This window comes from Diuraphis noxia, unplaced genomic scaffold, assembly GCF_037042655.1.
Source record: "Diuraphis noxia isolate RWA-SAM2 unplaced genomic scaffold, SU_Dnox_SAM2 contig0006, whole genome shotgun sequence".
Classification (NCBI taxonomy): Eukaryota; Metazoa; Arthropoda; class Insecta; order Hemiptera; family Aphididae; genus Diuraphis; species Diuraphis noxia.
Genome location: NW_028301716.1, coordinates 2,436,859 through 2,448,876, shown reverse-complemented (window position 1 = coordinate 2,448,876; position 12,018 = coordinate 2,436,859). Strand labels below are relative to the sequence as shown.

General features: G+C 28.4%; 1 pseudogene; it reads right to left on the bottom strand.

Moving 5' to 3' along the window:
• Positions 1-8,662: 8,662 nt before the first annotated feature.
• Positions 8,663-11,814, bottom strand: LOC149054535 (uncharacterized; annotated as a pseudogene).
• Positions 11,815-12,018: the final 204 nt, after the last annotated feature.

Here is a 12,018-nt window from a genome sequence, read left to right as displayed (position 1 = left end):
ACTTGAATACTAGGTAGTCCGTGTTTTTAGTCTGTTATATTTAATAACTACGCGTGATCTATTTATTGATATCAATGATATCGATAAAAGTGTTTTTGAAAATACTGTGGTCTCTGGATATCGCTTAGTACCGTTAATCACTTCGCATCTTATATCTACGCGTACATCGTATTATTTATTAATTAATTAATAATAATAAAATTGTTAGTTGTAGGACTAGCTAAGTTATTGCGGTGGCTCATTTAAATAACATAGCCACCTGAGATCTTTTGCATTTTTTTCGAATTTTATTTAATTATTTTTTGTTATATTATTACTTAGTTCTTTTTTTAGTGAAGGTTGCTCCACCATCACTGAAAACCAATTAGAGCTATATGCCTAAATGTATTTGGATATCCCACAACGACGATAAATGATAATTGATGGGTACCTAACCATTTACGATCCGTCTTCCATAATAAACCGTTTTCAAGAAAAAAAAAACCATTTAATTAAGCTATGTGTGTGTATACTGTATAGTATACAAAATAGTATATAGTAGTATATAATATAAAATAAGCCATTGGTTACACTAAATAAATTCCAATTCCTTAAAACATACAATATGTTGTCTTCAGTATTATTCAATAACCTATAGGCTACACAACTACCAGCAGTAATTTGTTCGAACTTATGATGACGTATATAATTTTAATATAAGTTAGGTTCGATGATATAGGTATATAAAAAAAATTTACTATATAGGAACACCTTGAAGAAAAACACATATATAAAAGGAATATCTTTTATATTACTCATTTCATCAATGCAAATGTAACAGAAACACATTAAAATAAATCATCATTGTATTAATACTTATTACTAATTTGTGACTAAACCATAGGTACTCTGTTAATCATAAGAATTTCTACACGGCATGCACACCATTTTATTTGTGATATTCATTAATTTCTTAATTCACTTAATACTTTATTATTATTCATCGTGAATTTCTATTGCGAATTGCGTGTTATTTATAAAATTGACTGTCTATATGATCAAATGCTATTGGTTTATCAGATTAAATACGTTTATATGCGTTTTGTTATTCATATATTTTTCGTGAACAAAATAGATATATATCTACTACCAAAGTAGCGCAGTTTTATTTATTGCCGTGGAACAGAGGGTCTGCAATCCACCGCAGGTGGATTGCCTACCTGATAAGCTGCTGCACATATGTTAATCGATATTCACTTGGGGAGATTAACTTGCTAGACACCAAAACATGGATTTCAAATTGAAGATTTTTTACATACGAAAAAGCATCGGACATGCGACGAGAGGCCGTATAATTCAATGGCTGGTATATAATATATATATATGTGTGGTGTGTATGGTTTACGTTACTTCTCTGTGTATGATAAAATTTGCTTAGGGTTTATCATGGCGAATACAATCATGTGTGCTCTAAAATGTTTATAATAATATATTATGCGTGTACAGAATAGGTTTATACTACCAAAGTAGCCGAATTTCATGTATTGCCGCGGAACAGAGGGTCTGCAATCCACCGCAGGTGGATTGCCTACCTGACAAGCTGCTGCATATATGTTAATCGATATTCACTTGAGGAGATTAACTTGCTAGACACTGAAACATTGATTTCAAATTGACGATTTTTTACATACGAAAAAGCATCGGACATGCGACGGGAGGCCGTATTATTCAATGGCCGATTTCCATAGGCCATAGGTGATGTGAGAATATATCTAGACACTCAAACTCGAAATTCAAACATTCCCGCCTTCGTAACGCGTTCGCCAAGCATTATCAGAAATCCTTATCACCTCCTCAAATTTTTGTTTTTAAACAGGAACAATTTTTATATGTAAAACTACGACGACATTGTCGTCACTAGCCTCCACCGCCCACTTCAGCGAGTCTCACCTATCCCCCGAGTTTCAGGACAGCGAGTTTCCGACAGCAGCTAGTCTCTTATATAATAAAACGTGAATCCCTATATATATCGCTCTAAGCAACCCATGGAAGAATTACGTTTTTCTTCCATGGGTTTCTTAAGACCGGCCAATCGCGTTACTTCCTCGCGGCGGCGGCCGAGCTATCACGATTTTTCGGTTATCGTATCACTCATCAGTCACAGATATCGTGTTTTAGATTTTTCGAAACGTTTTACGCTCATTTTTTCGACTTTTTACTCGATTTTTCTGCTTTTACGCCCTTTTCCGTCGCCTTTTTTTTACGTTTAATTTAAGCGCGTTTCTTTTAAAATCGAAAACGCGGCCGACTTTCGTTTTTATCGTTTTTTTTTTCGATCTTTTTCGTCTTTAAGACCGCCGACTCCTCTTTTTTCGCGTAGTATACTTATTGTACCTACCTATTGTACTGATAATAATAAATATTATACTGTTTTTGTTTGATTCAATAAATATTGTTTTAAATACGTTTAATTCTGTCTTTTGCCTGTTCGAAATCCTTATTTTAAGCTCATGTCGACGGTGTTTGAGTGTTCCTACTTTTTATAAATTATTACAAAAACGGCTACTCGGTTAGTAGCCAAATATTTAACACAGCACATAAAAGGTGCGACTACATGTGATATAATAATATGTAATATTTATTTACACTTTTGTTCGTCGACGGCTCAAAGAACGTAATCATATGATGCTACGGATAAGGTGTTTAATATTAATTGCTGTCGATAGGTGAGATAAGTGTAATGAGTAGTCTACGACGGTGGTTAATTATTTAATCGAGCACACAAATTGTACAACAACGTAATGTACTGTAGGTACACTACGGTTAATCGACAACGGTAGTATCGGTGTATATGTAATCTCTTTAGGGTTTTTATGTTTAAATTGATTAAGTAACTACTCGGTTATACCATGAAAAGAATATTTTGGTGGTAATGTTAATAATTTAGTTCATTGACGGTGTTATAAAAGTGCATTATTAAATATCATTACTTATAGGCAATGTAGTTTTTATTCATTTGTGGTAATTAAATAGTTACTAAATTACACCAGTAGTAGAATATTTTTTGGTAATAATATGGACAGTTTTATTTATTAACGGCTGTATGAATGTCATTCATGGGACGGATAAAACATTAAATATTATTGTTGATAAATAATTTAGGTTCTATGAGTAGTCTATATTTTTGCACATTTGTGATAATCAAATACCTACCCAAATTTACCAGAAAAAGCATATTTTGGTAATTATATTAACGCTTTGGTTCATCGCCGGCTCTATTATTGTCAGTGTGTTATTAAATATTACTGTTTATAGGTAAGTTAGCTACTGTGAAAAGCCTATTGTTTTTAAATATTTGATAGATTTAAATAACACTTTAGTTCATTGACGGTGTTAGTTATGAAGGTCTATATGTACTGAAATGGAAACGGTATTAAATTATGCTATTGTTGGGCAAGGTAGATTCTATAAGTAGGTAATCTATATTGGTTAGGTTAGTTATTTAACCAAGCCCACAAATGTACACCAATGTAATATAATAGTATAGTCACAAAACAGTTCGTTGACAACATTAAATGTTATTTGTATTAAATAGTATAATACACAGATACATGCATATAATGTTAAACTTCCTTAATTTGACAAATTGTGTAAAAATCGTTAGAATTAGAATAAATTAATAAGCAAATTTAGTTAAACCAACTTCAATAGTTTGATTTTAATAAAATTACTCAAACATAGACTATCAAAATAAATTATTAAATATGTGATAGATCTAAATAACACTTTAGTTCATTGACGGTGTTAGTTATGAAGGTCTATATGTACTGAAATGGATACGGTATTAAATTATGCTATTGTTGGGCAAGGTAGATTCTATAAGTAGGTAATCTATATTGGTTAGGTTAGTTATTTAACCAAGCCCACAAATGTACACCAATGTAATATAATAGTATAGTCACAAAACAGTTCGTTGACAACATTAAATGTTATTTGTATTAAATAGTATAATACACAGATACATGCATATAATGTTAAACTCCCTTATTTTGATAAATTGTGTAGAAATCATTAGAATTAGAATAAATTAATAAGCAAATTTAGTTAAACGGACTTCAATAGTTTGATTTTAATAAAATTACTCAAACATAGACTATCAAAATAAATAAAAAATAATATATTGATATTACACTACATTTAGAAGTAACGACTAATTGTAAATTATTTAAAATTTACCTAGAACTTAATTATTTAGCCGTGTATATGTATTTTTAAAATATACACAATGATTTTGTATATATTACAATATGTTTTGATTTTATTTTATACCTAACAAAAAAGAAATTGCTGTGTATTCACATGACTTCTTGATTAATTTTGTTAGTTACAATATGCAATAAAATAATGGTAGGTTAACTAAATGTTATGACTAAACAGTGAATAGAAACATAACTTAGTACAATATGAACAGAATCATAGATGGATATACTATACCGAAATAGTATAAACACATCGATTAAAAACAAACATACCTACTATATTATAATGTTAACTGACACATAATTCACACGTTTAAACGTTTTTAGTATTAATCGCCGCTAAATTAAAACGGTTTAAATGCTAAAGTTTTTCCAGAATCCAGTATCTCAGTAGGATGTCCCAGTAGGTTAGGCGTTAGGCATTAGATGTTAGGGTATAGGGTTCGATCCCGGCGGCGGAGAATAATAAATTTGATGACAGATTTCTCTCCGACTTCTTAAGGAAAGAAGGAGTTCTAATGATAACAAAATTAATTGATTTAATTTGTTTGATCTTTTTTTTGTATTTTTTTTAATTTACCGATGTCCTAATGTTTTTTTCGTTTTTTTTTTTTTTTCATAATTTTCCAATGTTCTAATGATCATAATTTGTCACTCGAATTACTGTTGCATATTATACCTACAATAAATACTTGAATACTAGGTAGTCCGTGTTTTTAGTCTGTTATATTTAATAACTACGCGTGATCTATTTATTGATATCAATGATATCGATAAAAGTGTTTTTGAAAATACTGTGGTCTCTGGATATCGCTTAGTACCGTTAATCACTTCGCATCTTATATCTACGCGTACATCGTATTATTTATTAATTAATTAATAATAATAAAATTGTTAGTTGTAGGACTAGCTAAGTTATTGCGGTGGCTCATTTAAATAACATAGCCACCTGAGATCTTTTGCATTTTTTTCGAATTTTATTTAATTATTTTTTGTTATATTATTACTTAGTTCTTTTTTTAGTGAAGGTTGCTCCACCATCACTGAAAACCAATTAGAGCTATATGCCTAAATGTATTTGGATATCCCACAACGACGATAAATGATAATTGATGGGTACCTAACCATTTACGATCCGTCTTCCATAATAAACCGTTTTCAAGAAAAAAAAAACCATTTAATTAAGCTATGTGTGTGTATACTGTATAGTATACAAAATAGTATATAGTAGTATATAATATAAAATAAGCCATTGGTTACACTAAATAAATTCCAATTCCTTAAAACATACAATATGTTGTCTTCAGTATTATTCAATAACCTATAGGCTACACAACTACCAGCAGTAATTTGTTCGAACTTATGATGACGTATATAATTTTAATATAAGTTAGGTTCGATGATATAGGTATATAAAAAAAATTTACTATATAGGAACACCTTGAAGAAAAACACATATATAAAAGGAATATCTTTTATATTACTCATTTCATCAATGCAAATGTAACAGAAACACATTAAAATAAATCATCATTGTATTAATACTTATTACTAATTTGTGACTAAACCATAGGTACTCTGTTAATCATAAGAATTTCTACACGGCATGCACACCATTTTATTTGTGATATTCATTAATTTCTTAATTCACTTAATACTTTATTATTATTCATCGTGAATTTCTATTGCGAATTGCGTGTTATTTATAAAATTGACTGTCTATATGATCAAATGCTATTGGTTTATCAGATTAAATACGTTTATATGCGTTTTGTTATTCATATATTTTTCGTGAACAAAATAGATATATATCTACTACCAAAGTAGCGCAGTTTTATTTATTGCCGTGGAACAGAGGGTCTGCAATCCACCGCAGGTGGATTGCCTACCTGATAAGCTGCTGCACATATGTTAATCGATATTCACTTGGGGAGATTAACTTGCTAGACACCAAAACATGGATTTCAAATTGAAGATTTTTTACATACGAAAAAGCATCGGACATGCGACGAGAGGCCGTATAATTCAATGGCTGGTATATAATATATATATATGTGTGGTGTGTATGGTTTACGTTACTTCTCTGTGTATGATAAAATTTGCTTAGGGTTTATCATGGCGAATACAATCATGTGTGCTCTAAAATGTTTATAATAATATATTATGCGTGTACAGAATAGGTTTATACTACCAAAGTAGCCGAATTTCATGTATTGCCGCGGAACAGAGGGTCTGCAATCCACCGCAGGTGGATTGCCTACCTGACAAGCTGCTGCATATATGTTAATCGATATTCACTTGAGGAGATTAACTTGCTAGACACTGAAACATTGATTTCAAATTGACGATTTTTTACATACGAAAAAGCATCGGACATGCGACGGGAGGCCGTATTATTCAATGGCCGATTTCCATAGGCCATAGGTGATGTGAGAATATATCTAGACACTCAAACTCGAAATTCAAACATTCCCGCCTTCGTAACGCGTTCGCCAAGCATTATCAGAAATCCTTATCACCTCCTCAAATTTTTGTTTTTAAACAGGAACAATTTTTATATGTAAAACTACGACGACATTGTCGTCACTAGCCTCCACCGCCCACTTCAGCGAGTCTCACCTATCCCCCGAGTTTCAGGACAGCGAGTTTCCGACAGCAGCTAGTATTACAATAATATGATATGACACCATGGAAAAAAAACGGACGAAAAAAATTCCCATACGACACTTATTATTGTTATATTATATTGTAACCGTTTCGACCCGGAGGTCATAATAATGTTCAAAACCAGTCACGACAATAAATAAATAAGCAAATTAAATAATATTATTTTAACATCGATAAAATTGTAGTCGTAAAATTACGCGAAAAGATTTCATGACGTGCACTCTATATGATTATTTTTTTTTGACCGGTTGCCCGACGTGGTTAGCGAACCAACAGTTTAGAATAATCGATCCAAATTGAGGTCTGTCTGGGCAAATAAGACGTATGAATAGGAGTATAGGGTATATTTTGTACATTACCGTTTTAGCAAATAAAATAGAAAAATAAAACACGTTTATAGGTATAATATATTATTATACATAATTAACAATTAAATGACTTAGTAGTAACTAGTAGTGTAATAATTACATAATGTATTTTATACGGATGTCGAATTGAAATTGTATAGAATAACTAGATATTCTATGAAATAAATAGTTAAAGTAAAATGTTCATGTATTATTTCATACTCTAACTAACATTCGTAGGTAATTCATGAAGTACCTAGTTATTTCATTAAATATCGGAATTCAACACTTTAGCTGTAACATAAATGTGTATTGAATATACATATCTATATTATATAATTATCTAAGATTATTACCACAGAATTAAAAACTTAACCGTCCTAACCTAAATATTATCATAGTATAGATGTGTCATGTGTGTATTTATGTAAACATGCATTATTAATTATTACTATGGGAGATGACCCTTGTAGCTCTAAAAAATCTTGAAAATCACTAAAGCAAAATAGAATTAATAATAAAAATTTTGAAATGAATATTTATGAAAAATTACAATAAGTATTGAATTATTTTAATTTATGGGATTCAGATCATTCTACAAATTAATGTTTCAACTTCAAAAACTTAATTGACAAAAAATTTAGTTTCAAATTTTAAAGGATTGACACACATTTTCACCTTGGAAGTTGAATTGAATAATAATAGGTGTTTTTAATATTACTTTGGTTCATTGGTTGTATAAATAAACAAATAAAAATGTTGATGAAACAATAAATTATTTTGAATAAGCATCAAAAAGTACAAAATGGAAGACATATGACATAAAAACTAAAATAACTCAAAATAAGCGTTTATATGCAAATACAATTTCAAAACTATAGCTTCGGGGAAACATGAAACGAATTTGTTTTGTACAACGGTATTTTTATGACTGCTGTGCACAGTGTGCACAAAAAAAATGCAAATGCTACAATTACTCTGCTCTATTTATTACATATTATAACAATAATGTAATATATATTGTCTGTAATTAGAATGTTTCCGAAGTACCTTAGTACCCAGTCCGAATATGTTCTATCCATATATTTTGTATTGTCCCAAGTAGCAAAAAAATATTATTTAAATATTTGAAAAAATAATTTTAAAACATTTCAAAAATGATTCTAAAAATATTTATTAAATGTTATAATGGCCGCTATTTGATTAAATAGAAAATATTTTATAAATTATAAAATTATAAAAATCTTGATGAAACATTTTTAGGAAATGAAAAAACAACGTTGTAAAAACATTAAAAATATATTTTTATTAGAGTATTAAATTTATGATAGAAAATATTTAAAAAATTTTTTTTTTATCTTAAAAATGTAATTATTTAAATTATATAATAAAAATGTGGTAATATAATATTATGAACTTAATATTAATTATATTATGAATAACTTTTTTATAATATACGTGTTAAATGAAAAAATTGATGATTGGCATTAGATTAGACCTAGAACTTCTGGCAGAACTTCTCTGTGTTCTAGCAGCCGTGATGATATAATATTTTATCAATTTTATTATTGATTGCCATCGTAGTTGGCACTACAGTTTCCATTATTATTGCAACTTTCTTTATTGACTTGTTTGCTATAACAGATGCAAAATAAACATTTTTGAATTTAAATGTATTTAAAAATGTAGTTAAAAAGAATAATATTTTTACATGTAGGTATTCATTTAATTTTCCTATAATATGCCTAATAGGTATTATTAATAATTGGTAGTGGTATATTAATCATCACTAACATAGAAAATGGCGTAAAAAATACAACTAACAAATATTTGATTAATTCCGTACTAATAATTATAAATACATTGTATAGAATATATTTACACAGCAATAGGATCCGTTCTCCTATAAACACAAATTATTGCTACATTGTGTGTGGGCCAGGGAAATATAAACAGGATATTCTACTATAATTACTATAATAATATTAATGTCATATATAGAATTACCTTGTTTTAATTTTGTGGGATGCTTGAGCAAACCAAGTCATTATGTTAGGCTTTATATCATCTTTATTGATACCAGGGAACTTATTTTTTACAGCAGCTAAAATTAATAAATATTTATTATCATTAAACTATACTTCATATAAGTTCAGTTCATAATATACAAAGTGTTCTATATCAACTTACCAATAATAACTTTGAAAATATGGTGATCCTGAAGTTTTTTTCCCCTTTTGTCCTTTCCAGCTGTATTCAGAAGCTAATTCAAGTGTAAATATTAGTTTTAAAAGACTAGTAGTTACTTTTTCAGCTGTTTTTCCTTCACTTGCAAATATAAAAGCAGATATCTAAATATAAATAAAGGAAAAATACATAAAATGATAATATAATTAAAAATTAAATATCAGGTAGGTGCATAAGATAAAAAATATACTGCCATAATTATTCCGTGTTCAAATATGTTTCTTTATATAAATGAGATGTAAAAAATATGAATTTAAATAAATTCTGTAATGATTAAGTTACTACATATTAATAATTAGTTGTCTATTTATATTTGCCGTAGTCCTTAATATATTAGTTCAAAAGTATAAAAGTATCCAAGTACAAATAATGAAGTTCGTTGATTTGTTTAGTTCTTATATAACCTAACCATGTCATATAATCAAGAATTACCAAGATTTTTTCCCCTAACTTAACTGTGGTTAAGTGCACCATTCTTTATATTAATGGTAATTAAATATATATTCCATAAACATACAGCTGTATCCAGAAATCCAAATCCTTTCTAATAGGCATACCGCGATCCCTGACCAGCGTATATGCAGTAGATTGTAGGTAATAAAATATCTAAAAAACAAAACATTATTTTAAATGTTACTTACCAATTTTTGAGTATATGATAAATCCTTATCTTTTAATTTACATTCTATAGCCAAAAGCTCATCATCAGTACTTAAAGGAAATATTGATAATATATCTTCAGTTCTTTTTTCAAGGTTTTGTGATTCATTGTTGTTTACTTTCTTAGTGTCATTAAGAATGAAAGATTCCATTTCACTTTTCATGTGGATCATATTTGATTTGATTTTCTGAATATCTGCTGTAAATATAAAATATAAATTATAATTTTTGTATTTAAGTATTTGTCATTGTACCTATTTAATTTTTAATTGTACCTATTTGTCATTCTAGAATAATGATAGCTCAAAATTATAGATACCGTTTTTAAAATACCTACTTACCAGATATTTTACACATATTGTGTGATATGGCAACTAATATCATTTGGATATTATTTATATCTTTAATATTATCAAACGAACAAGAATGATATTTTTTGGAAAGATTGCATCGAATTTCACCAGCATGTGAACCATTAGCTACGGCTGCTACAGGCCTACCGCCTGTACTGTTGCTCATCATTACATTGTCTACAAAAAAATAAAACATTACATATTACATTAACACAAGTAATAAAAATATTTTAATACAACTTGAATAATTAATTTACAAAAACGACAAAATGTATAATCAAAATATATTTAAATTACCAGCTGTATAGAAACTGTTTACTACGTTTGGAGATAAATGTTCTTCACCATCAATTATTGCACCTTTATAATAACACATGAAAAAAAAAATTTCTTATTAATAATGATTATTAAATATCAATTGAATATTTATAAAGCCCAATGTCATTTGTATGCAGTTTTAATATAGAATCTATAATAATAAGCATCTGTACAATTATATTTTTCAATAACTCAATTTTATAATTATTAACTTGATACATACCTATACTTAGAATAAATAAAATAAAAATCCTAACTTGAATGATAGATGATAGAAGTAAATAAAAATACTTACTAATGCCACTTATCTTAGGGGTACTGTACGAAATAGTTGATTCTGATACGTTTGAACAAGTAGGTTGTGGCGGTGTATCTACAATATTAATAATTACTTATTCACCAATTAGTTCATACAGAATTATATTAAATATGCATACAGTTGACTTTCAGTTTTTTTGGGCATTTAGGGTAAGGAATTGTTATTATATCTTCAGCTGAATCATTTTGAATTATCTCATCAATATTAGTTGAAAAGCCATGGTCAATGTCTTCAAACAAATTACGTTTTTTTAATTTTGGTCTCATTCCTCTACCTCTTTCTAGTTCAGCTTCAGAATGCAACTCGTTGTGTTTAGCCGCTCTGGCGCTCTATACATTAATTTCAAACCATAATCATAATTGTCTGTAAATAAACAAATAATAAAATTAGATATGAAAAATGTGTTAATTACAATTATTGATACATTTTACATTTTATTAATTCATTGTTAATTTCATACTTATGTCTCTTTCGATGATTTCAATTTTTAGTTGTTCCCAATTTTTAGGATCTGGATTTGCTTGAGATTTTGTTAATGATTTAATTGTTGACATACGAAAATTTAATGGGTACCAACATTTTACATCATTAATTAACCAAGTATTTGGTATTAAATCTGGTATTGGCTACTCATCTGGTTCATAAATATATATTAAAGTCCACATACTGTAAAAAAAAATAAAGAAAAAATACAAATTATGTCCACATTTCATATCATATTTTGAAATATATAATACATATTTAAAGTAAAAACTTAAAATAACCTCCATAAAATAAACAAAATATTGATAGCGTGTATATTTTGTAAATGGAAACAGATTAATATAATTATAAGAGTATAATATAATGAAATAAACATAGTAAAAATA